Below are 26,195 nucleotides of genomic sequence, written 5' to 3'. Positions count from 1 at the left end.
CATGTAGAATGAGGTATATGAAGCTTTTTAAACACTTCTAAGTCTATGTTGCATGATCTTGGAAAATATTTTTTGTCTCCAGTTCAGCGCTCCAAACTTTAACAAGGTAATGAGGGGGGAAAAAAAGAACACGCATTCAGAAGTAAATGAAAAATGAATTGCAGCTATTTTGCCTTAATTTGATTTTGCTTTGGTGGACTAGAGTGAATATTTATGAATGCAGCTTAGATACCCAATTCTCTTTCAGAAAAAAAAAAAAAATTCAAACAGATTAATTTATTTCAAAATTTATAACACATGGTCCAATGTTCAGCTGTATCATCAGTCAGCCACCCAAGGATCAGGGGAAGTGTCACATTCCACATAAAATTATGTTGTTTTGCTCTTCTTATAGAAGCCCACGGTTTTGCTGTTAATTCCTGTGTTACTTAAATAGGTGTTCAAAAGGTAATTCCCAAGTAACATACAAATTATAGTGTCATTCACTGAGTTTAGGCTGATATTAATAAAATTTCTGATTTTCAGGGTTGCAAATGGCATTTCTCTTTCAATTAGTATCTCATTAAGAACCTTGAGATGTTCAAAGAGGAATATAGTAGCAACAAACAAGCAAACACAAGAAATTGAAACTGTCCCCTGGGATATCCCTGCTTTTGCTGTGACCAGTAAACTCCTGCTATGAAAGCAGGACACATAGGAGTTATCTCAGCAAGACACTCAGCAAAGCGTTCATTGTGATGAGTCTGTGAGAAAGGAATAGTGCAAAATTCAGAACTTGTCTATGAGCATGGACAGTGGGCATTTGCTTATAGTCCTGAAGTCCAGAGGTCAATTTTGTGGAGTGACTTCAAGGGAAAGACCCAAGCATGCTGAAGCTAATGTCAGGAGCAGAGAGGATTGCAAGCTGAGCCCAGTGTCGCACCTATTCTCCTGACAGCTTGGGCTTCAAGGCAAGGTAGAGCATCAAGACCTGAATCTAGCCAAAGCTGCTTGTCCATCACAGCTGTGACAATGGGATGATGTTCCTCCCAAGCTTCCCCTTTTCCTTTTCCCTTCCAAAAGTGCCTTTGTGTGTAGAAAAATGGGTCATCTCAGTCATGATGATCCACAAACCACTGAGACTTTGCAGGGACTGGAGCCTGGGTCAGGGAGCCCAAGTAGGAAAGCACAAGTAAAGCTTCTCCTTGGAGCCCTGGACTTAGAGCTGCATGTACCATTCCACATCTTGGGACAGTTCAGCATTGGATCCCAAAGTCCTGCTGCAATTTCTACTCATCACTTCAGTGCTCCTTGGTGCCACTGAAGAGATTTGGTTTTGCAGTTTTGAGTATGTATCTGGTGGAAGTGACATTGCTCATTAATTTCTAATAGTCATTCATAAACTGAAGCATATGGTCCCATTTAAAACTTTAGTTTGGGATTTTTAAAACATTTTACTTTGAAATGTTTATATTTGAAAGGTGAAAGTGTCTAATCTGTGTGTGTTTTATATGGGACGGAGACACCTAAGCTCAGTGGAAACCCTTTAGGCTTGTCTGACTCTTGGGCAGTTGACTGCCTTGGGCCATTGGGGAAGCAGCTGAATTATACTGGCATCAGACACACTTGTGCTGATCACTGATAATAAATTTCTTCTTACAAGTCTGTGCTGCTGTGGTGTGGAGTGGGGCTCGCTGACAAGACAGCGGCGTCCATCTGCCGCAGCTGCGTGCCCACAGAACGGCTTGGCACTGGCTGGGGCTCTGCAGTGAGCAGGCAAGTGCTGAGGTGGGACCCCTGCGAGTGCCCACTGTCCCAGGACACTCAACCCTGCCCAATAGGCACTTCTAGCTGCCCTCTGGCTCTCCTCCAAGCTCTCCTGCCTTCCTCACTTCTCACCCAGCTTGTTCTTTGCATTTTAGTGGCTTTTTATATTAGAGTTCTGTCTGTGTGAAAGCTCCAGTGGCCTGGGTAGATGCTGCTTTGAGACTGGGTCTTCTTGTGCAGATGAAGAAATAAATATCCTTAAAAAGACAGAAGTGAAGACTTGCGTGGAAAGACATATACAGTATCAGCAATAAGGTGCACAGCATATTGTGATTGTGGTATGGACTGCACTGTAAGTAATTATATTTGGATTCAGAAATGAAGTTTAACAAGAAACTGTGAGTTTATTTATTGCTCAAAATGACTAACTGCATAAACCAATTGAATGTTAAAGTGTAAACATTGTCTTGATAATAAACAAAGAACACATGTTATGTCTAGTCAGAGTGAGCATAGTATCAGTGACTGTGTTTTGCATGTTTTAATGGTTTCACTAATGGACCATTCATTCATCTCTCTTCCAGGAATTTGTTTCACTATCCCATTTTCCTTTAAAGGCATTTGAATCAGACTTAAAAAGACTGGAAATAAAATATAGCCATTTCTTCTGTTTTCTCCTCAGAGTGAAATTTCCTTCATCCACCCACAGAAAAGCTGATGTTTCCAAACTCCTGCACAGGAAATATAATGGAGTGGTTCTGGAGAGATATGCTAGTCATAATTTCTATCCTATTTAGCCCCACATTATTTGACTCATTATACTGAATTATACTGGCATCAGACACACTTGTGCTGATCACTGATAATATATTTCCTCTTACAAGTCTGTACTGCTGTGGTGTGGAATGGGGCTCGCTGTAACACTTAGGTGTTACAGGTAGACAGCAACAACTGCCATACAACAAAACAGATAAAACAAACCACCAGCAGCGTCCCAGTGAGGACTGGGTGTGAGTGGGAGCCTGTCTCACCTGCTGTGCCCTGCTCACACCACACAGAGACACCTCAGACCTGAAACAACTGAGCACTGATGTGATCAAATGCCCCCTTACCCCTGCCAGAATGCAGAGAAAGGAGGAGGCTGCCCCAGTACCTTCACCTGCTGAAGTATCCAGACCAAGAGCTGGATAGACTGTTCATGAGAAGACCCCCAACAGCCACAATTGCATGGGCTGACATGGCTCTGCAGATTGCACCAGATCCATAATATTGCTGGTAGTTTGGAGAGTGATTTTAACCAAACTAATGAAGCTCTCCATTATCATCATGGGAGGTGGCTGGGGGTGGGTTGAGTGACATGGATCCTTTCATAGACCTTAACAGCAAAGGTCACTGCAGCCAGAGTACCTCCCTGTCACTTGTGGGCCTTCACAGCAAAGTGCAGGAGAGGCAGCAAACCAAGGAGGGATATTTCCCACAATCACCTTATACCAGGACTCATCCAGGGGCTGTGTGTGAGAAACTCAGTCTGCATGTTCCTCCTGGCTCTGTCCAGTTCATTGACATTGCCCTGCAAAGTGCGTGGTGTACTGGTGGAGGAGAGGCCACAGCGAGTGGCAAATGAAGCTTCAAGAGCAAAGTAAATCAGCACACGGGTGACTCATAGAAACACAGAATTTTTAGATTGGAAAAGCCTTCTAAGGTCCTCGAGTCTAACCATTCCCCACCACTGCCAAGGCCACCACGAACCCATGTCCCCAAGTGCCACGCACACATGCCTTTGAAATCCCTCCAGAGGCAGGGACACCACCACTGCCCTGGGCCACCCGTGTCAGGATTGGGCAACTTTTCTTCCATTAAGAAATCTTCCCCAATATCCAACCTAAATCTCTTCTGGTACAACTTGAGTTTGGTTTTTCTTGGATCATCCCTATTTGTAGTGACAAGAATTTGCACTCCAGACTGACGCTGTGGCTGTTTGCCAGAGCTGAGGTGTGCTCTCTGAGACAGTGCCTGTAAGGAGAGACTGAAAGAGCTTTCCTGGGAAAAACTGGAATACCTTCAAGCATGGGGGGCTTGCATGGAGGAAATCTGGTCGGGGATCAGCTGAACGTCTCCTCCAGCCAGAGATACAGAAATAACAGAATGTCCCTCGTGTGGATAGCAAGGGCACTGCTGGCCAACAAAAGGTGCTAGGGAATGGGAGAAACTCTGCATACACTCATCAGTGTGCTTATTAAAACAAAATGCAGCAAAGTGAACAAAGGGTGATGATCTTCCTGGTAGCTGGTTTAGGGCCCTGTATAAGCCACTGGTTTTACAAAGCAGAAGTGCAATAAGGGTTTGTTGTTTTGTTGGTTTGTTGTTTTGTTTTGTTTTTAAATATGTGAACATCACTTTCAACAAATTGCATAGCAGCACTCCAGGGCAGGCACACTGAACAAGGCACTGGTTTACATAGTATAGAAAAAATACCAGCAGATAAAAAGGGAACTCTTTGTAGTGAAAGTTGTCACTGTAAGAACAGGGATTTTTCTTCACAGACTTCTAACAAGGTGGAACTGTTTTTTGTGATACAATCTGGCTTGTTTTTATCAGCAAAAGTGTCTCTTTTCCAACAGATTGAGTTTTAATAGTTCATCTTACCAAATAATTTTTGGCAGGCAAAAAAGCAGTTTCCAAGTCTGAAACAGGAATTTCTTTAACTTTGCTGATGATCGTAACGCAAATCTTTAGAACATTTAAAGGACAGGTGTAGAAGTAGCACTTTCAAACAACTGGGTCAGCTTTATCTGCATGCATTTCAAATATCAGCAAGAGAGTGTAGCTAGTGTGAAACCTGGCAGGAAAAGATTGGGGGGTGGCTCCTACAGGTCCAAATAACCTGATAGTGTAAAATGTTGGACTGTCCCCATGTTCCTCACCACGTGTTGCCCGTTGCATTTTTTATCCTGCCTCAGGTGAGTGCTCTCCCGTGGCACAATCAACTAAACTCAGCTGTGGCTGCCACCACATGAATAAAAACTATCAACTGACATAAATCCTGTTTTGTGCTTGGAATTTAGGTTTTATACCATCAGGATGGTCAGTCACTGGCACCTGCTGCTCAGAGAGGTTGTGGGGTCTCCGTCTTTGGAGATAAATCAACAGCTGACTGAACACAGCTCTGAGCAAACTACTCTGGGTGACCTTCTCATAGCAATGGGGCTGGATCAGTGACCTCCAAAAATCTGTTCTAACCTCCACCATTCTGTGATTTTGATGTTTCTTGGATGAGAGGGAAGCAGACCTTGGTGTTGTTAATGAATACAGCTCTCAAATACAGTATGGGGAAAAGGCCAGTGGGGCCAGTTCAGACCCAGTGGAGGCTGCACGAGAGATGACCCAGCTGGCCGGGGTAAACGGGTAAGTATGGGAGAACCAGACTGAGCTGGGGGTAAAGGCTGCCCAGTTCATTCAGCTGTGTGTTCAAATTGCAGTGTTCACACCTGCATGCTCCTGGTTGGACATGGGACCAGGTACTTGTGAGCACAGGAAACACCACAGCTCAATGAAATTAAACCCACAGCTGCCGTAGACATGGACATTTACTCAAAGAAAAGGAAGGCACCACAGCTGTGGGGGCAGGAGAACAGAAAGTAAAGACTAAAGAAACGAAAGCAAAAGGCACAATGAAATTGCTAATGACATTCAACAGTGGCAAAGGCCTTGACTGTTAACATGGATGTATATTAACCTCTGGCAGTGACTCTGAAGGAAACCATAGATTTTACCTTAGAAGGCTGCAAAACAAGATCAGAAAGCAGCACTTCAGCAGACAAGCTACTGGAATCAGGCACATATCAGAAATTAATTTCTCTTGCTTAACTTAGTATATCACATAAAATTACTTAATGGTCCTCTTTTGTCTTAAAATCCACGTTCTTAACAAAATGCAAGAATGAACAGCAAGATGTCTCCCTGGGATCTTGTATTATGCATGTCCTCCTCTGGTGGAACTCTGCAGACAACATATGGATGACGGTTCATTGAGTGAGACTGTCTTTTATAGGTAATAATGCAAATAAATTGCTTTATCAAGGTGCAGAATACACATTTCACACTCTTTTGAAACTCTTGGCCAGATTTCCGAATCATATTTCATTTTGCTGTGGTACAGCAAAAAATTTGAGGTACAGCAAAATTTTTTTTGTGTATTTCTTTCCCACTTCTGGTTTTCTTTCCTTGCCCATGCATGCATAGAGAAAAGGTTGCTACTGTATACTAGGGCAAAGGCAAACCTAGGTAAATCTACAAAGGTGTCTAGCCCAGACTTACAGGTAAGTCTGACCCCTGTGTGCAAACATCTCCATTCCAGAGCTGGTGCCAGTTTAGCTCATTGTAAATCCTCTAGACAGAATTCTTATGAGCCTATGTATTGTTAATTTCAGTATGTAACAGCTATCAGGACACTTCTGAAATGGAGGTGAATGGGTTCTAGCATTTACCAGCATTTTTATCCTAGAATCATTTTTCTTCACTGGTTTTCCCCATCCTCTCTAACATACTAGGCACATTTGAATAGTATGCCTGTAACTGCAGTATGTTTTCAGAACACCCTTCCTTGTGTAAGAAAATAGAAAAACTGTAATTGGAAGCCTTATGTTAATACACTGAGTTGTCATAAACATGAAAGTGCTGATGGAAGAGAAATTCATAAATATTCTCTTGTTACTCTTCTACTGTGTGTGAGGAGCTGTGAAAAATTGTTCTTTCAATGTTTTTCTAAGAGAAAAAAATTTGTCACGGAGAGGGAATGATTAAAGAACTGGTGAATTTGAGAGCTGAGACGCCTGTGCAAACTTTTGCCAAAAAAATCACACTGTTACTACCTTATTCTTGTGAGCAGACAGACCCCTGCCTGCTGACTCAGCTGAAATGTAATGCAGAAAAAAAGTGAAAACTAATGCAGTCAGGACTGGCTGTCAGAGGAAAGTATTGCTTTCAAACTACATAGACAGACATATATATCTGGCCCTGAGGAAATTTGGATCAAAAGATTATCTATTTGTGTAAAAAAATCCAGTTGCACATTTCTGCTAGTAGGAGAATTCGTACAGGAGACGTTGCTGAGTATTTTAGTTTTCTTCTAGCTGAAATTGATCTTTCTCATTCAGCTTTCTTACTATTGTTTTCTAATTCTCTATATCCAAAGACTCAATTCATATTTTGTTGCCTTGTGCTACTTGTAGCCTTGCAGAAAGCTTGAAGGGCCCATCACTGGGTGACATGATGCTTCTCCTCAAGAACTCTGAATTCAAGAAAAGCCCAGGAGGTGATGAAGTGCCATGTAAAACTCTTCTTTCTGATTCAGAGTTTGTGTTTTAGGAATAGGAGATGGGAGAACTGGTCTCATTCCACGGAGTTTATTTTAGAAATAGCATCTTCCCATATTCCCAGGCAGAAGCAAAGCTGGGAGGAATGTTCCGGAGCGGGGAGCCGAAGGTCTGCTCCTGCTGCTGCTCCCACAAGTCGCAAGTGCCAGGTCAGCAACTCCTGAGACACATAACTGTGCTTGGTTATTTCACTGGGAAGATAAAAACCGATGTTTTAAAAGAAGGAGGAGTAACAAATACATCTATAGTCATCTCTACCTATCAACTTCTGAATACATGGGTGTAAAAGCATTGCTGGCTCTGGGTCATGGGCCTGGTCCATCAGGTAAGAAAACAAGAACACAAGATTTGTTGCTGAAGGGGGGAGTTCACAAGGAGGGAACCACGGCTGGGATGGGTCTGGCCCTTTCACCTCTCATCAAAAATTTGCAGGAAAGTATCACTTACTGTACTGTCAGAAAATTGAAATGTCTTTTTTTTTCTTGTAAGGGCAGTCATTTTGCAGTGGTTAGTGTCAAGTGGTGATAAACATCCTCTGAAAGAAGAAAAGATGTCTCGCTTTGGGCTTTACTGGGAGAATGCTTTTTACATTTGAACAGCTCCTGAGCAGAGGCCAAACCGGTATCAGTGAGTTTCCATTGGCAAAGCTTTGGGACTGATTCAAAAGGAAATTCTGGAGCATTTGGTGGAATTTGAGGTCACTACACAAAGAGTTTTTAAGTGTAGTAGTAATAGGACAACATTTCCTGATTCATTTATTTCCTGAACACTAATTTATTATTACTGAAGAGTTCAGTCACCACAGGTACATTGCTTCCTTTTCTAAGTTGTCTTACTGTGAATGCTCTCATACCACACAATCACGTACTGTATATTTTATAATGTTGTGCAAAAGCCTCCTTTCACTTGAGGTGGTCAGGCACTAATGTAACAAACTTGGTGATGGATGATAAAGGAATGAGCGCTTCCACATAGAATACAGCTCTGTCAAAGATCCCGAGACAGAAGAAAACCTCTGAGAATATATGAATTTCATTGAAAATGTATGAAATATCATCTGTGAATCCCAGGCTTACAGGATTCATTAAAAATGACTAAGAAAGACTTTTCCCAGTTTTTTTCTTTCCTGGGGACATAAGTCAGAGTCAGTTGGAATTATGATAAATACAAGTATTAATCTCAGAGGCTTGTAAGCCAAGAGGAAGATGAATAAAAATGCATTTTCTGAATGCTGGGAGCAGGAATAACATATGAGTAAATTACTTTTAAAATTTGCATTTAGCTTTAAAAAAGAAGTATTTATATTAGTACCATCTGTGTTGGCTGCAGCCTGTCTGGCATGGAGCAATGCGCCTGAATAGTGCTGGAGATGAGGGTCCCCTCCGCTTGGAGCTGCTGGGGACCCCCTGAGCCTGCAGCAGAGACCTTTGCCCCTCCCATGTCAAGGCACGAGACCTGTCCTCCCACCCACATCCTTCCCAAGCCACACAGCTCCTGAGGAGGGCCGGGGACCTGCGGGGCACATGGCTTTGGTGAGCATGGCTGTGGACCCTGGGCTGTGCCCCCAAGGGGACCAGCATCTCCCTGTGCTGCCTTAGCTGCAGCAGTGGCCCAGGCTACCATCAGCCAGGCACAGGGCTGGGTTTTAGCTGGGAAACTGCAGTTCTTGCTGGGGAAACCCCAAGGATTGCAGACTCCAGGATCTACTTAATTTCACTGGATTAAGGACAACATATTCTTCTTAAGAGCCCCCATGAAGGACACTGCCACATCAAGCAGAAATGTTGGATGAAAGCTGGGAACAACATCCTCAAAAATCAGATTTTTCAAAGACTGAACTCTTCCCCAGTCTAATTTAACCCCCGTCAGCACAGAGGTAAGTCTCAGAAATATCCATCCGGAGACATAACTTGAGTCTCTTGAATATATTGCTGTGAAGAAAAATCAAAAGGAGCTGTAAAAAAGGCTGGGAGTAAGTTTCTTTCAGCTGACTGGATTTCCAAATAACAACAGAGAAGAGAAAAATAACAACAATTTAGGTAGAAAGTAAAGACTTCATTTGTCTTGTCTTGAGCTTTGTGATCAGTGAATCACAAAGAGAGAGATTCAGACATGAAGGCTACACAGATCTGAGGATGAACAGGAGTTTTTACACAGAACAGGCAGGTACTGATCATGTGACAAATAGTCACTGCTCAGCCCAGCACTTAACATGTGGCAGCCAGTCATGTTCCCTGGTCCTTCTGTTCCTGTCTGGAATGTTCAGCTGGAAAATGTGATCATCCATTACTTAGTTGGTAGATGGAAATTACCATGAAAATCTAACTTCATTATTTTTAGTATGTCTTTAACTTACATGTTCTAATCATTGCAGCCTAAAGCATGAGGTTATTATTAATTTAATATCAAAATTACATTCTCATTTATATGGGAATATTTATATTTATAAATTTACATATAAATGTAAATTACAGAGATGAAAATACATAGACAAGCTTTCTTATCAGGCAAATATCCTTGAAAAAGTAAAATCAACTAAACTCTATCCCAGAGCATTTCTACCAGCTATAGCTGCTGCATCATGCAAAACAGACACCTCCTGCTCTGTGTGTCCCACAGCCTGGCAGCACAGCGCCGTTTCTGCTGCTGCCCCAGTTGTGCCACTGGCAATGGTCACTGGCTACAGTGCACCACCAGAGGACCACATGCCTTGGCACATGTCTTTGGAAGCACACAAGGTCCTAACTGCTTGTCATTGCTTTGGTTTCCAAATGTTATTTGCTCAAATCTCACAACATGTTGATAATTTGTTGATTACCTCTTCACCTCAAAGAAAACAGAGGGCAAATTAGAAATGTGTGTTGAGCATTGGTTTCAAAAAAATCACACTCGAAACAGGAGTTCAGCATTCAGAAAAGAACAGGTAAGGACTGGCAGGTTCAAGGCTGTGACTGTTACAGTGACTGACTGACCTTATGCATCGTATTTATGGGTGTGATGTAATATGCTGTGAAATGCACTTAACTTTTTAAATTTTTTGCAGCTGTGACACCCTTCTGTGCATTTCAGTACCTCCAAAGTTCATGTTGTGTTCCCTAGCAAGGATGAAGGTGAGCACTTTGAAAGGAGTTGGCAGAATCAGCCCATGGGCTGCCCATGACCCCTCAACTGTGCAAGGGAAAAATGCAAAAGGCACTCACAACTGCATTCCCACCCACTTTTTATTTATTCTGTCATAAAGGGGCCTGAAGCCATTGCTGACATCTGCCTTCTGTGGCCTGTAGATTTCTAATGCAGAGAAATATTCAGCTGCTAAACACTAGTAAACAAGAATGAGCAGCTTTGATTGCTATCATTCTCCACTCCAAGGCAAAATGCACCAGAGCACACATGTCCTGTATTTAGTGTTTGACACATGCTTGAAAATAAATTTTAAAGACAGCTAAAAGAGGGAATAGTTGTTTTTTTCTGAACACTCTAATTAGCAGGAGAATTAATTTTTTGTTATGTGGGTTCAAAAGCAGAGGAACAGCCAGTAGAAAGTAAGCAGCTCATATATTCAAATATTTCAGTCAATATTTTAGAAATGCTTTCCCATAGACAAAGGAAAAGTATGCTTTAGTATTATTAGTGTATAATCTTCTCAATTTGTCTTGTCTGGTTAGTGGCTACATTTGATCACTATTTGTAATAATGATTTAAGATGCTTTTCTTATCCCTCCAAACACTTCCAATCTTTAATAAGGTTAGCCACTGACCTGGTTTCATACAGTGCTTCTCATCTTCAGTGTCAGGCAGGTGCAGCTCAGAAGGGCAGCAGCAGCCCAGAAAGCTGTTGGGCCATGCAAGGGGTACACCTGCTTCCACATGGGGGGGATGCTGGGGAGGCTTTTCTCCAGCATTTCCAAGAAGTGACTTTCAGGCTTACATTTTCTTACTTGGGTTTTACATAGGAGAAAATTCAGATGAAATTTGATGAGTAGTCTCATCTGGGGGAAATTGTGGCAGAGCATGGTGGCAATTGTAAACTACTACATTTTTTTTCTGGGATGAATCTGGAGGGGACCTGACTGCTGTGATGCAAACTGGGGGAAGGTACTTCAGTTCATGTCCGGAACAGTGGGGAAAACAGCTGCTGGCTGACAGGGACAGTGGTCTGGACCAAGTCCTGAGCTTTTCCCAAACACCTCAGCACTAGCCTTGTGGGTACACAGACAGGACGTGTGCTATGCTCCAGCCCATCTCACCCAGAACACAACAGCTGCTCCACAGATCCCTGCATGGCTCAACCTTGCACCTTCCCTAACACTGTGGGACCAGTGCTGCACTGGAAAGATGTTAATCTTAAGACCCAATGGTTTCCTCAGCCCGTTCAGGGACTTGAGAGTCCCTTGACAGCTGGCAAGGGGGTGCCAGGTCCTGAGCTGCCCCTGTGACCACTGCCTGCTTTTCTCTGTTCTGGGAGGCCAGAGCAATTTGCTCTGTTTTATACTGAGGAGGTTTTGGCATCGGTTGATGTAAATGATTAAATGCTCATCACTGATTATTTTTAATTATTTAGTGAGAGATTTCATCTGAGCTGATGACACTGACTGACTTTACAAGTAACAGATGCCCTGGTTCCAAGAGAATGAATATTAATAAATGTTCTGGCACATACAAAAAAAAAAAAAAATCAAAAAAAAAAAAATCTGAAGCATTGGTGAAGCTGAAGAAAGACTTAAGAGATACTAAAAATAATTATTCATGAAAATTTTTGATGAACGAAATCAGTGCCTTAAGTCATAAAAAAACACATGCAGGCTGATTTGGGAGGGGCCATGGGAGACCAGAGCCCAGGCTTGCTTTTTGCTCTGGGGAGTCACAAAGAGTTTAAGTATGTAAAGTCCTTATCTACCAAATAAAGGTATGACTTGCTGTGAAACCTTCCACACTTGAGCAGGATTTCATGACACCACATCAGCATCCTGCAAGTCATGTGGTCCTCTGAAAGGTGCTGAAATGGAAAAGGGCATTAGTCAGTCAGCCAGAGGAGACTGTGTTTGGCTGAGTAAGGTATGCCTAGTGCACCACCTGTGCCACAGCTCTCAGCTTACCAGAGACCTTCCCAGACAGCAAAGCAGGAACTGTCCTGTCATGATGCCCAGCTTAGCAGGCTCATTACCTGGGACAGGTAGGTCCCACGCCAAGCGCATCCAGGGCAGAAGTGAATGCAGGAGAGAGGATGGTGCCCTGGGTTCATCTTTGTAGCACAGAGAAGTGCCATGTTGAGTTCAGCAGAAGTGATTTCTAATACAAGCAGAACTTTTAATTGTTACAATTGCTTAAAAAGAATAATCTGATGTTTTATATATTTATTTCAAAGGTCAGACTTTCTTGGGAAAATAATCCTGCAAGCAGCTTGTCACACATCCTTCCATGTGAGTATTTTGTGGAGAGTGGCCACCAGTGGAGGCTGTGGGAAGGAGGCTCTGCCTGCCCTCAGGGCATGTCTTGGCCCACTGCCCAGCCTGGCCAAGCAGATGAGAGGACTGGGGCAGTAGTTTTGCTGTGTTAGGTCAAACCACTTGCCAGCTACTATGGCAGTAGCCTGGCTGATACTGAATCATTGTTTCCATCAGCAACTTCCATCCTCTTCTCTGTTGCTATGCATACTCTGTTCCTCCCTTATACCAAAGGGAAGTTAGTCTCAGAGTTTATCGGAATATAAAGTCACTAATGCCTCCAGCATTTCAATTAGACACTTCTACAGAAATTGATACTTTATGCAGTGTGTTCTGTCATGGAAAAGCTCAGAGAAGATTAGTTATTCACTGTAGGAGGAAGGCACTGCCAGGTGGTGCTGCAGATGCCTCTTTCCCAGCCAGAGCACACAGCAATGGCCATGCACACAGTGCTGGCCCCACAGGGAGGCTGGGGCCACAGGGCAGAGCTGAACACAGCTAAGCATGGCTGGGTGCTACCTACCACAGCTGTGAGGAATGGTGCTGGTTACTCCCACAGGCATCCCCAGGGTCTTGCTCCTCAGGGCTAGCAAGTGCAAGTCTAAACCCCTCACTTGTTCACTCTCAAGTGGCTCTCCTCACCTCGCCTTGCCTCTCCCTCCTTCCAGCTGAGTGCCACTGCCCACCTCTGGCCACGGAGACAAAAGCCTTCAGCACAGAGGAGGGAATAGGTCATGAGAACGGGTGCAAATGAAGTTTTGGAGTGATGTTGTTTCCTGCCCTGAGGTGGAAAATCAGCATCTGCCTGCCCAGTCAAACATCACAGTTTATTATGCTACTGCCCAATACTTTCCAGCATGGTGGGTGTTTCAGATGATAATTCTCCACCCAAGGTATTTGTCTGAAGCTTTCCCAGCCCCAAGATCTTCTCCAAGCCATCTGGTTGGCATTGCAGTGGGTGTGGAGGTAATTCAATTACACCGGAGTATTCCCAGCTTCTTTGCTTTCCTGGCACAGCTTCACAGGGAAAACCAACAGTGAGTAGGCCGGGAAGAGCTGAACTGAACTGTTGTATATCTTCTCAGTGGAGCAATTATAGTGCAACAAAACAAACCCCATGGGACTGGATTATGTGCTGTCCTGGATCTGTTGAGTGCTGCCACTCTCTGTTGACACTGATTCCCCATCCCAGCTGTTCCAGCAGGGCCCAGGTTGGGATCTCTGCCAGGCTGGGAACAGCAGGGGAACCAGGAGAGAAGCACAAATCGGTGAATGGGTTGGTTATTCATCAGCAGCCAACACTGTACAACACTGCTCTGCAGAGGCAGCAGAGGAGACATTTTTTCTGCAGCACACTGTAAATCTGTGCACATTTTCACTTCTGGAGCTCTCTCCCTTTCTCAGTCCTTTCCTCTCTTGTTCTCTCTCTGCCCTCTCCCTTCTTTCCTTATTGCGATGCTTTTCCCAAGCTAGATTTTTCTGTGAAGTAGGGTTAGGGTTAGGCAGTTTTTCATATTTTATATCTCCATCAGTTAAGATTTCTCACTTATCACCAGTGGAACCGGAGTTTTGATTAAATATTATCCAGCAGCTCTAAGCACATAGTTTGTATTAATTTCAGGGCCTCATTATATGCCAATGATATTTATATGGGCTTATATATCAAATATACTGTGTATGTATAAGCAGAGACTTTCAGAACAAATATTAGATAAAAGAGCCTTAAAAAAGGATAAAAATGGAAGAAAGTCTCTCACTTTAAGCACTAAGCCACAGAGTGCTTACTGAGCCCCTTCATGAAGGTCGTGGGAAAATGGTGGACATTTTCAGGGATCGGGAGAATAGCAGGATCAAGCCTGATGCTCCTGCAACAGGAGAACCAGTAGGTGCAGAAGCTCATGGCAGAACACTGACTGTAGACTGTTGTAGGCTCTTGTGGACAAGTCATGGGGAGAAAGCTCTGATGGACCAATATGCTCTCAAGAGGGCACCTGTTCATTTAACAAAATAATTCAATATGCTGATGGTCACACATTGTTATTCACTGTTCATTCCCAGCATGGCCTCGTTCTTTGAAGGAATGCAGGCTGTGTGGGTGCTAGGTAACATGGGGCAGTGCCCAGGGGCTTGAGCGCCAACCATTAGTGCTCCAGGACTTCCAGCCTGTGCCTCTGCATTGCACAGACTCTCTTGGGAGTTTGATTGGAACTCCCTCCTACTCAGAAGGCATTGTTTACTTATAATCAAAACCCAAATGAAACAAAGATTACAGGAATATGTATTGGTAACCTTGACAAAGTGGCAGCTCCTACACTTGGAAAAATACTCTGTGGAAAGCATCAACTGACAGGGACCAGAGGAGCTGATCTGAGTACAGGTTCCAGGGCTGCTTGTGTTCTGTGTTCGTGTGTCACTCTGGTGGTACTTTAGAGGTCATTAGAAAGAAAATACTGGCAGCAGAAGCCTGTACTCAACCTGACATCACATAGCAGATACAAGTGGATGCTCTCCATCTCTCCATAACTACATTCATCTCTGTCTTGAGCCCTGTGAATGAACTAGAGCTAGTGTGAACTCCTGTGCAAGCACCTGGCTGGCTGGCTCTGTGTGCAGGCTGGGCTGCATGGTGGAGGACACCTGTATCTCCCAGAGGAGGGACAGAGGGATTTCATGGAGGAGGGACAGCAGGGTCTTCTAGAGAAGGGACACAGTGTTCTTTCAGAGGAGTCACAGCAGAGAAGGCAGCTCAGCACAGTTTGTGTGCTGAGGCACATGTTCGTGTGGGTGGGGCACATGACACTTTTGGTTCATCAGCAGCCATTTGGACTGGCTACCCACAAGGACAGAGCCTTGGATGAAGAAGGGAATGCACCATTTGTGAGTTTGGACATACATTACATAAATTTGTGTTCAGAGGAAGCTGCCCCAACAAACTCTAGGGAGCTGTGAATCTGTTTGCTCAGGTTAAAGATGTGCTTTTTCTGTTCAAGCTCTTCTAACACCATAGCCCAAGGACTGCTTTGCATTTGTACCTCTGCCCTCTCTTCTCAATATTTCACTTCCACTGTAGCTGAAATTAAACAGAAAAATCCAGAGGACTACAAAAGAGAGAAAAGGTCTAAATTCTGTGCTGCTCCCTGTCACAGCTCCCTATCATCTCACCAAAACTTTTCTAAGTCTTGTTTGTACTTGTTTGCCACTGGAATCAGTAAGATGCTGCTGCCCTTAAGTGTAGTTTACATCTGGGAATGCTGCTGAGATCAGTGGGGACTCTGGGGTCCTTTTGCCCCCTGTTTGTCCCAGTCTGGGCATAACACAGCCTTGGCTCTGGACACATTGACTGAGGTGAGTGAGGGACACTGACCCCTCTCACAGACCTTGCTGGGGGTCAGGATGAGAGCAGGTGGGATTAGCCATGCAAGTGCTGAGTAGGGGGAACAGGGGCAGAAAGTGAGGAACAATGTTGTGAGCTGTGGCCAGAGGCTCCACATGCTGGTGGGGTCTGAAAGGCTGGAAGAGGAACTGTATTACCAAGCTGGGGTAGGGCACCAGCAGCAGCCTTCTCTGCATGAGCAGTCAGGCAGCACAGGGCATGTGGCTCAATGACAGATACAGACCTTAGGGACTGGGAGACACCTTGCTCAGCTCTTCTCTCAGCCTGCCTGGGAAACAGCTCCTCGTGACTGACCATGGAAGGCTCCTAGGGAGATGAGCACACCCACTGGGAGCCAGACAGTGACATCCACCTCAGCAGGGCTCCTGTATTCATCCCTTTGGCACAAGACATGCCAAAGATGCCACCGGCAGCTCGTCCTGCAGGGTGTCCAGCAGTGCTGCAGCTCCTCCGTGTCTGTTCTCCATCTCAGAGCTGTAATGATGAGCTCTCCACTTCCATTTTGTTTTGTCTCTTGCCAAAAACACACCTGGGCAACATGCCTCATCTGACAGGAGCTGTGAGATGCCATCAGAGGTCTGCTAAGAGAATCATTTGAACTATTTCCTACTGTCTTTAACAACGGTGTCACTGAATCAGATGCATCTCATAACTGCCATAAAAGGTGTGCAGTGTATGGCTCCTTGAAAACAGATTAAGATTTACTGCTGTCCATTTGGATAGCAGTTGATGAAGATAATGGGTTACGTTTGTAAAGCATTGTACAATTTCTACTCTCCCAGATGCCATGAAGCACCTTAATTTTATTCTCACATATATAACCAAATATGTCAGAAGAACCTAAAGGGAAACAGATAGATCATCTATATTTGAAACAAAATATGACTCAAGTAAAGCATACAAATAAATTCCTGTTTGTTCTCAAGGAAAAATATGGGCACAAAAGCAGAAGCTTTTCTTATCTATGGTATCATGTTGAATATATCTTTTTTTTCTTTTCTTTTCTTTTCTTTTCTTTTCTTTTCTTTTCTTTTCTTTTCTTTTCTTTTCTTTTCTTTTCTTTTCTTTTCTTTTCTTTTCTTTTCTTTTCTTTTCTTTTCTTTTCTTTTCTTTTCTTTTCTTTTCTTTTCTTTTCTTTTCTTTTCTTTTCTTTTCTTTTCTTTTCTTTTCTTTTCTTTTCTTTTCTTTTCTTTTCTTTTCTTTTCTTTTCTTTTCTTTTCTTTTCTTTTCTTTTCTTTTCTTTTCTTTTCTTTTCTTTTCTTTTCTTTTCTTTTTTTATTCTGATTTGCCCTTATCAGAGAGGAACCAAAACCAATTAACTACTGACAGTTCTTGCACCTCCTCTTGGAGACTTCTCTGACAAAAGGCAGGTTCCAGCACTGTGTAACAGCTGTCATCCATACGGTTTGTTGCTGTGAAGGTAAAAACATCTCCTGTCATTGGGAGTCTCATTTCCGTCCTGTTTAGAACCTTTCAGATGCTAAGCAGGGCTCCTGAATTGCAGAGTTGGATATGGCACCCCATGGCTGTGGGCATAGTTACCCTTCTCCAGGATCTGAATGAACTCATCACCTGAGTGCAGCCCTAGCAGGGCAAGAATGGCACTGCCACCCCCTCCATGTCCCTTATCACCCTGTGCCTGGGGACCAGTGGCCCTTCCTTTCCCTACTCTTCCCCTTGATTCCACTGCAGCTGCAGGCACTCTGCTGAGCCTTGAGTTCTGGGCGCTGGAGTTGCTCCTTTCTGCTGAGGCTGTGCCCTTCTGTGACCCACTAGGGCCACCAGAGCCTGTCCTTTGCTGGAGCCCTGGAGTGCAAACCATCCCACTGTGGTGCCACGATGTGCCCTAGGCCACAGCTCTGCAGGAGCTGCTCACCCTCAGGCTGGCTTCCCAGTGTTATACTGGGTCTGACTGAAACAGAGTTCATTTTCCCTTAGCAACCCTCACACTACTTCCCTTCGGTAGCTGGAAAAGTGTTGATAGCACAGCAGTGTTTTGGCTACTGCTGAGCAGCACTGTCTTCCTAACAAATTCTACAAATTTGCCTTCTGGAGAACCCTCTATGTGTGCTGAAACCCTGCTTCCCTGGAAGTGTCTGAACATTGGTTGCTGATGGGGAGTAGAGATTAGCTTTTCTGCTTTGCTTATGCATGCACAAACTTCAGCTTTTCTTTTATTTCTTTAGTAAACTGCCTTATCTCAATCTACTAGTTATTTTCCATCTTATTTTCTCTCCCCTGTCCTGCTGGGAAGGAGGGTAATAGAGTGGCTTGGTGGGCACTTGGTGGCCAGGTGAGGTCAACCCACTACATACATACATGGGTTGTGTACTCTAACTACATACATGCAACATCCTTAGCTTCCTCAAATATTTCAAATTATTTAGATTAAAATACATTTGAAAGTGTCATGGCTTGCTAGGATGAAATAGTGTCTTCAAATAAGTAGAAAAAGTTGATTTCAGAAGTTAAAGGCTGGATTTTATGATTAGAATGATCTAACAACCTCATATGCAATGTCTTCTACAATGTCCTTGGTTGGTTCTTGTCCCAAGCCCAAAACCCCCAGGTATTATATAGAGACTGTCTCTGCAAGATTCCAAACTGCATTGAGTAATTCCCACTAAAGGAGAATCATTCTTAACTATTCGAACAACAGGTCAGGGGCTAATAAGTGTTTCAAAGACATTTTATGCCTAGTTTTCTATTTTGAATTTACGGTTTTGAATCCTGTAGAATGCTTTGCAGACCTCATTAGGGTATAAACAGAGCAATTTTAAGTAACTTGATAGGTTAGCTTTTCTGTGATTCTTCTTGTTAGGAATCCTAATCCAATGACAGAAAGCAAAAAGGAGAGATCAGATATTAAGACTGCAGTTTATACTAGGACACTGAAAAGAAATCAAAGTAAAACCATGGATTTGAAGCAGTACATACCCTCTGGGATGTGTAGTTTTGCTTCCTTAATGCCATTGGCTCCAGAAGCCATCTCTCAAAACAGGTTCTTGTTTTATCTGGAGCTCACACAAGGCTTGGAAGTTAATTATAGTTCTAATATTCTTGCTAATGAATTTGAACATAATTATGGAGTGGAATGATTTCAGAGGTATTTTATGTGAATACTAATTGCTGTCTTCAAATGCTGGGTAACTGGCTTCCTCACAGGAGCTCTGGAGGGGAGTGTGGAGGGGAGCCCAGTGAGCCCTGCCAGGCAAAGGCACAGGGCCATGGGGACTGTGCCTAAGACACATTTCCCTGTGACAAGAGGCCATGGGGACACCAGGATGGCCAGGGGCTGCCTGCCTGAGTCAGGCTGTCAGTGTGTGCCACAGACAGGTGTGGGGATACCCTGTCACAGTCGAGATGGAATGCGATTCAGCCAGCACAAAGGCATGGGGGTACCAGGGCAGGGGCTTTTCTTGCAGCTGTGGCACATGAGGGCCAGACCCTCATGGGTCAGTGTGCCATTGCTGTGAGCACTGCCCAGCTGCAGTGGCTGTGTGTGTGAAAACCCATTAGCAGGTGCTCATGGGTAGGTGGATGCTCTTTGGCAGAAAGCAGCAGCATGCCCAGACCAGCCATGGCACAGGGGGACAGGTGGGTCATCCAAGCAGAGCTGGTGGGCCCCTGGACCCACACCTGGACTTGCACCAGGACTGGCACTGCAGGCAGAGGTGAGAACAGCATCCTGCTACAGACTGTGACACAGACATGAAGAGTCTTTGCATGCGAGATGTGAGTATAATAAGGGAAGAAGCACATGAAGGAGCTCAGCTCATAACTCTTCACTCAAATTGTGAGGGAGAGTCTGTTCAGGTCTGCATGCCGCCCTGGGAACAGCCGAGGGATGAGCACTAGCAACTGACATTTTAAGCAACATAAAAATATGAATGATGAGAAAAAATTTGCAAAGTATTGATCTGATTAGAGAGCTTTAGCACTGATTTAATAAAACAGAGTGTCTGTGCCTTGTGCTCAGCTGGTAGAATAAGTCATATGGTTATAAGGGAGAATTCCAAAGGCATTTCCTTTCCTTTCCTGCCCAACTTGGAAAGTGAACCTGAACAGCTGCTGTATGGCAGCTGTGTGCTTCAGGCAATTGCTTCCCCCAAAAATAGAGAAAATGATGACAATCACAGAACAGCTGGCAGGAGATGCCCACTGAAGGCTGCGTAATTCCACATGGAGAGTGAGAGGTGATCTCGTGCGGGGCAGCATATAAGACTGATTTTACCCCATGCACAGATGTAAGATATGGATAAAGGAAAGTGGTCTGAATCCTTTAGGATACTGAAGTTATTGCTTTGGAAGAAAAACTGCTCTGTCTAATGCACATCACTGGAAGGCTGCCAGAGATTGCTGGGTCCTCTCCACTAGAAAGCTTTCCAAGCTGCTCTTTCCCAAGCTTAGAGTATTCCATGAGGCTGTTGTGAGCCAAGTGTGGGACCCAGTGCTTTGCCATATTAATTCTTATACTGTTGGCCTCAGTCCATTGAACCAGCCTGTCCAAATCCCTCTGAAGAGCCTCCCTGCCCTCTGGTAGATCAACAGTCCTACCCAGCCTGGTGTCATCTGCAGCTGACTGAGGGAGCACTTGATCCCCTTGCCCAGGTTGTTGATAAAGATATCGAACAAAAATCTATCACTATGGAAATTGATGTATCATTAGTAACTAAAGGTACATTTTTTGCTCGACCAAGTCTGGCAAATATCCTATTTACATTTTTTGAGATGTGCATCCTCAAAAACCTTTCTGAAGGGGAGAACACTCACTGTGTTAGTATTCTTCATTCCCTGGTACTAACCAGATTTTTTCTGGTTTAGATTCCCCCATTAGATTTGGGGAAAATTGGTCTGACATGTAAGAGAGTATTGGAATTTTTCTTGACTATTATTTCCTCTCTCTTGCCTTTTTTTTTTGTTGTTGTTGCTATGGAAACAGCCATTCCTTATTCAAAATATTTTGATGGTACCATTTAATATTAAGGTTCACATTTTCTTGCAGTCTCTGTCATACTGTGCTAGTCACAGTTCCTCCACTGATTGCTTTCCCTGCACTGCCCTGAGGGTTTACATTTCTTTATTAAACAGAGTTAAAGCTGACATTTCCCCCAAATCACTCGCTCTTCACAGTAGTGGTGCAACAGGACAAGCAGAGCCCTCAGGCTCTGTGGTGCTCAGAGGCTCAGGGGCTGTTCTTCTCCTTACTCCTCACTGACAGTGAAGGGCTGGCACAGTGGAAAATGGAGTTTGGGTTTTGGATCTAGCAGAATTTTTTTTTTCCCCCCTCTCCTACATCTCTTCCTATCATTAATAATCTCAAATTAAGATCTCCCAAGTCTGTTGGCCACAGACTCACGGATAGGTCTTGTGGTAAATGGAGGAAAAGGAAAAAACATACACAAAAGTTTTGAACATACACTTGAAGTGTGTAGATCCTCAATAGACAGGTCAGATTTACTCATTTTGGAAAACAGTTGTGCTTTAGGCTTTAGGGAAGTGCTTTCTTTAGGATGTGAGGCTTGGTCAGTGGGGTGTGCAGTACATGGTGCTCCTCCTTTGTTTTGATCAGACACCAGAGAAGACAGGAGTTCTTGGACTAAATTGTATAAAGCTTGTTTCAATTCTTGGCAAAAACTGGTAACCTCTTTGTCAAACTTGTGAAAAAAACAGGGCATCAATGTTTGACAGCAATTCTGATTGCTGAATTAATGCTAGTAATTATATTATCAGTTTATCTCCATTTATTACATTAAAAGCTCTCCATTATTCAAGAAACACCTGTGCACATTATTTTCAGAGATATCTCAGACTTGTTAAAGTTTTCTTAAGTACCTAACAGTTGGTGTTGGCTTCTCTTTGCATTTTTGTTGTTTCTACCCCGAAGCTGATGAATGATGTTCTTTTTTATCATCAGGCTGTAGTCAGAATGTGGGCTGATGAGTGTTGCTGTTGGTGGTTTGCCTCCCACTCAAGCTTCTCATCATGATTCTAACCCTGATAACCCAGAATATGGGACTCCAGTTTCACACCCAGCAGTGCTTAATGGCTGCAGCAATTAACTTTGTTTTCACTGATTTTTCTTAGTTACTCTCCTGTTTTTAATGCAAATTTGGTATGAGAAGGCACTCATGTGTTTGGAAAAATAGACCAGAAATATAAGGATATCCCTTCCTGAAAAATTAGAAATCATGCATCTCAGTTTTAGATCTCAGTTTTATATTCTGAGATTAGGGCCAGGTTACGGCTAGTGAAAATCTTTAAGAAGCCAACATCTATGCAGGTCTGTATGGATGTCACATAAGGTGCTCTCAAAGAAGACAGAAATGCAGAAAAAACCAGAAAAAAGCCAATTCATTGAGCAGCAGTGAGACACTCACTGAATGTTGCACACATTTTCCAGTAGTGACCAAAATGTGTGTGTGAGAAGGGCCAAAGCTGGGAAGGAAGGGTGAGCACTGAGACCGAGGGTGCAGCAGAGTCACTGCCACGGGCGAGGGGGGTCCATCACCAGGGACCACGCGTGGTGCGGAGAGCAGAAGGAGCAATACAAGAGAACATTGACTGTGACACAAGGCTGGACCTGGCTTTGACCAGATACTGCCAATGTAGGGTTCTCTGGGGCTTTTGTGGCACAGGTTACAGCAGCTTTCATCTGGGAACAAGGGCCTCTATACTGAGTAAGAAAGGGTGCTGTCTTTGCTTTAAAGCTTGCTTGTGGTTAATTTTAACTTAAGTCTGATGACAACTCTGTCTCTACACTGGGCTCAATGGCATGTCCATGTCATAGGTTATGACAAGATGATAGAAGTGATGATGCAATGATAACTGAACAGGTGAGCAGTGCAAAGAGTTGCAGCAAAACCTCTGCGACCTCATTCATACAGTAATGAACGATGGCATGGGCAAAAAGCTTGAGATCCTGGATACTTGACCAGAAAATCAATGAAATGACAAGTATAGCTAGTCTGATTTCTTCCTGACCTCTTCCAATCACCTTTTACTGCTTCAAAATCATGTCTGTTGTCTGTCTGGCTCTTTGCACTTCCCACATGCTCTTATGTTCTGTTAAAAGAAGAAAATAAATAAAATCATTTTCCCCCAGGAACTCACTAGCTCAATTTTGCTGCTTCAGCTTTGTGATAAGTTAGCTTCAAGAAACAATTGACAGTGTATTTCTCCTGCTCTATTTAGGTGAAAATCAGCTGTGTCTCTTAACTGAAATGTTTTAAGCTTGTTTTTGTCAGGTAATAAAAGTGTGTTGCTCCCTATAACTAAATTCCTTGTGATGTCTATTTCAAAGGCTGACATTTCTAATGCACTAACAGCCTGAGCAGTAAAGAGCTATTCAGTTCCAAGAGTAAACTCATCCAGAGATGTTTTAAAGATCTAAGAAAAGGTGGTCAAGGACACTGACATGATGATGTGGATCTTTCACACTAACACTCTCCAAGATGCTGTTTCAGCAGAAGAAAGAAGGGATTTGGCATCCAAGTTCATTTAGTAAAGTCAATAATCTTTGCACCCCGTGGATACCAGGAGCTTACAGGCTGAAAGCAATCATGATGAGAAAACTTGAAAAAGCAGTGAGTTACAATAAAAAACTGATAGGTCTACAGGAATTTCCTACTTTTTCTGTTTATCTGGAGTCCCAGGTTGGTGACCTTTTTCTGGAGTTCTTGATTACAGATTTCGTTTTTTGCATTCACACAAATGGTTTGTTTTAGGGCTGGTTTTTATTTATTTATATTTGTGTGAAACACCACCAATAATTTTTTAACTTCATCTTAATGCTAGCTGATGTCACCTGTCAATTTTCAAAGTCTGCTGGCATTCTTGGCCCTATTGAAGGGTCTGTCTGTGTATTTCTCGCATTTTTGCCTTCCTGAGATACCGTTCAGACACTGACTGTCTTGTGCATCTGTCTGTTCAAAGGTCAGGTGTGGATCATGGACCTGACTGCAGAGCCACAGGAAGCACTGGGTTCTTGCTGTGGGAGCTCGGTGTCACAGGTGGGGTGTCAGCCAAGGTGTCCCCATGGCTCTGGGATGGCTGTCCCTCCCTGGTCCTCCCTGATGAGAAATGCTGATCCTCACCTCATCACCTGAGTGCAGTGAACTGGCCCAGGATGTCATCCTCTGCATGCCAGGCCAGATGAGCACACCACCTGCTCTGGGGTCTGTGGTGTGGTTGGGAGAGGCCACCCCAACCCACACCATTGGCAGCTGAGTCTGTAAAGGCCTGTGGACCTTGGCCCTCTGGTCTCTGGCATGGGCAGGCAGCCACCAGAAGATTCCTGACATACTATGTTTTGTAGAAATCAAATGTTGCTTCCTCTCCTTTTCCCACTCTATTTTATAAGCATTTATGTATTTTATACACATTTTCTAGAATGTATTGTCTCTGCCAGCTGTTATAAGTAAACTCTGTTGTTTGCATTTTCCCTCAGCTTGTCCTGAGGCACATGTTGTTTCAAAGCATTTGGCTCTCATCGAGACTTTATTTGCCAAAGATGAAGATATGTTTGTGATTTGTTTTAATTAATTCAAATTTTTATTTGTCTTCCAAAAAGGAACAAGAAGGAAAAAAATCCTCCCAGTTTACCTTTCCATTTAAAAAATGTCTGCATGGAACAGTAGTGGGGAAAATTTAAAAGAGGAAAGCATGGGAGTGGCAGCAATATCCTATGAGAGAGCTTGGCCCTGGCGCCCCTGTGGCTCCCTGCATAGGGCCAGGCAGGCTGTGGCTGGATCTACTGGAGTGCACAGTCATCCACACAAGGCATCTCTGTGCTTTCCCTGTAGGGCAAGGGAAGACCTTTACATTGCTTCATTTTCAGGTTAATTGCATGCTTGCAGCTTCATTGCTTACACAGATGTGCCATTATTGGAGATGCAAAAACACTCGCTCGCGGTGAGAGACTTCTCCAGGGTCAAGCTGTTCAGGTATAAGCAATTTATTACAAGGGTACAAGGAGGGGAGACCCGTGTCCGCCACCAGCCTTGGCGTCCATGTGGTCCGGGGGAGGGGAGAGAGAGCAGGTAGAGCAGGGGAGGTGAGGTTGGAAGGGAGAGGGAGGGAGTAAGAGCAACAGAGGGAAAGAGCAGGGAAGGCGAGAGGGGTAGGAGCAGGGAGAGGGGGCTGAGAGTTAAGAGGGGGGAGAGGGGAGAGGGGTAAAGGGAGGAGGGAAGAGAGAAGAGTAAAGAGGCAAGAGGTAAGAGTAAAGAGAGCGAAGTTCTTGTTACAATCCAATATATCTTTTTCTATCGTGAATATTCTAATTACCAGAAACCAATCACCATGAGACCACCCACTAAAGAATTTACATACAACCTATGGGCTTCCCTATATTAACATATAGTGTTGCATTTTATACTCTACAGAGCTTTACAAGTTCTTTCCTTGCTTCTTTACCTTTGGACTCTTCTTATCAGCAGAAGGACATTGTTTTATCAACAGGGATTCTCCTCTAGCTGGCTAGGCTATTGTTCTTTGGTTAACCAGTACTCAGTATCCTATAACTCAAAGCAGGCTTTCATTTCTACTTTGATTCTAGCCTTCATATTTTCACAATCTAGTGCCAAACAATCACATTCATAAGGTTTCCCTGTTTCACCTTCCCCAACATGCCATAACTACTGAATCCTGATGCTTTCCCATGTTTGATGTCCCTGGAACAGCTGTCCCGTGGTTTGGTACTTGTGGTGTGGAGTGCCAGCTGTTTCCATGGCAGCTCCATCACACCAGCCCAAACTCATCTGTCCTCAAAAGCTTTGATGGCGTTTCCTAGGAATGATTAACTGCATGTGACAATCTTGCTGGTGTTTTTGTATTGATTCCTTCAAAGAAAACACAGAGAAAACATGTAATTGTCTGTTGTTCACTTGTCAAAGCTCTTTGATTATATTCTCCACAAACAAGGGAGCCCGGCATTAACTTGCTGCTTTGTAAACTGTCAGTGGACAATTTGGATCTTTGCTACAGAAACTGAATGAAGCAGAGCAATTTTCTGGGGTTGCTGAAGAGAACAATAGAAAGAGAACACATTTCTGAGTGCTCTCAGAAATATTTGAAATCTGCATATCAGGGAGGAGTGGTGAAGGACAGTGCACAAACTTTGCCAGGCAAATTGCAGTTTCCAAAAGCAAGTTTTGCCCTCAGACACCTGCTTCAGAGATGCACCCCTGAGATTTTGTTGGACTCGAAATTGCTTGAACCATGGGCTGAAAAATCTGA

This window comes from Cyanistes caeruleus, chromosome 6 (assembly GCF_971803275.1).
Source record: "Cyanistes caeruleus chromosome 6, bCyaCae1.hap1.1, whole genome shotgun sequence".
Classification (NCBI taxonomy): domain Eukaryota; kingdom Metazoa; phylum Chordata; class Aves; order Passeriformes; family Paridae; genus Cyanistes; species Cyanistes caeruleus.
This window is presented reverse-complemented; position numbering follows the sequence as displayed.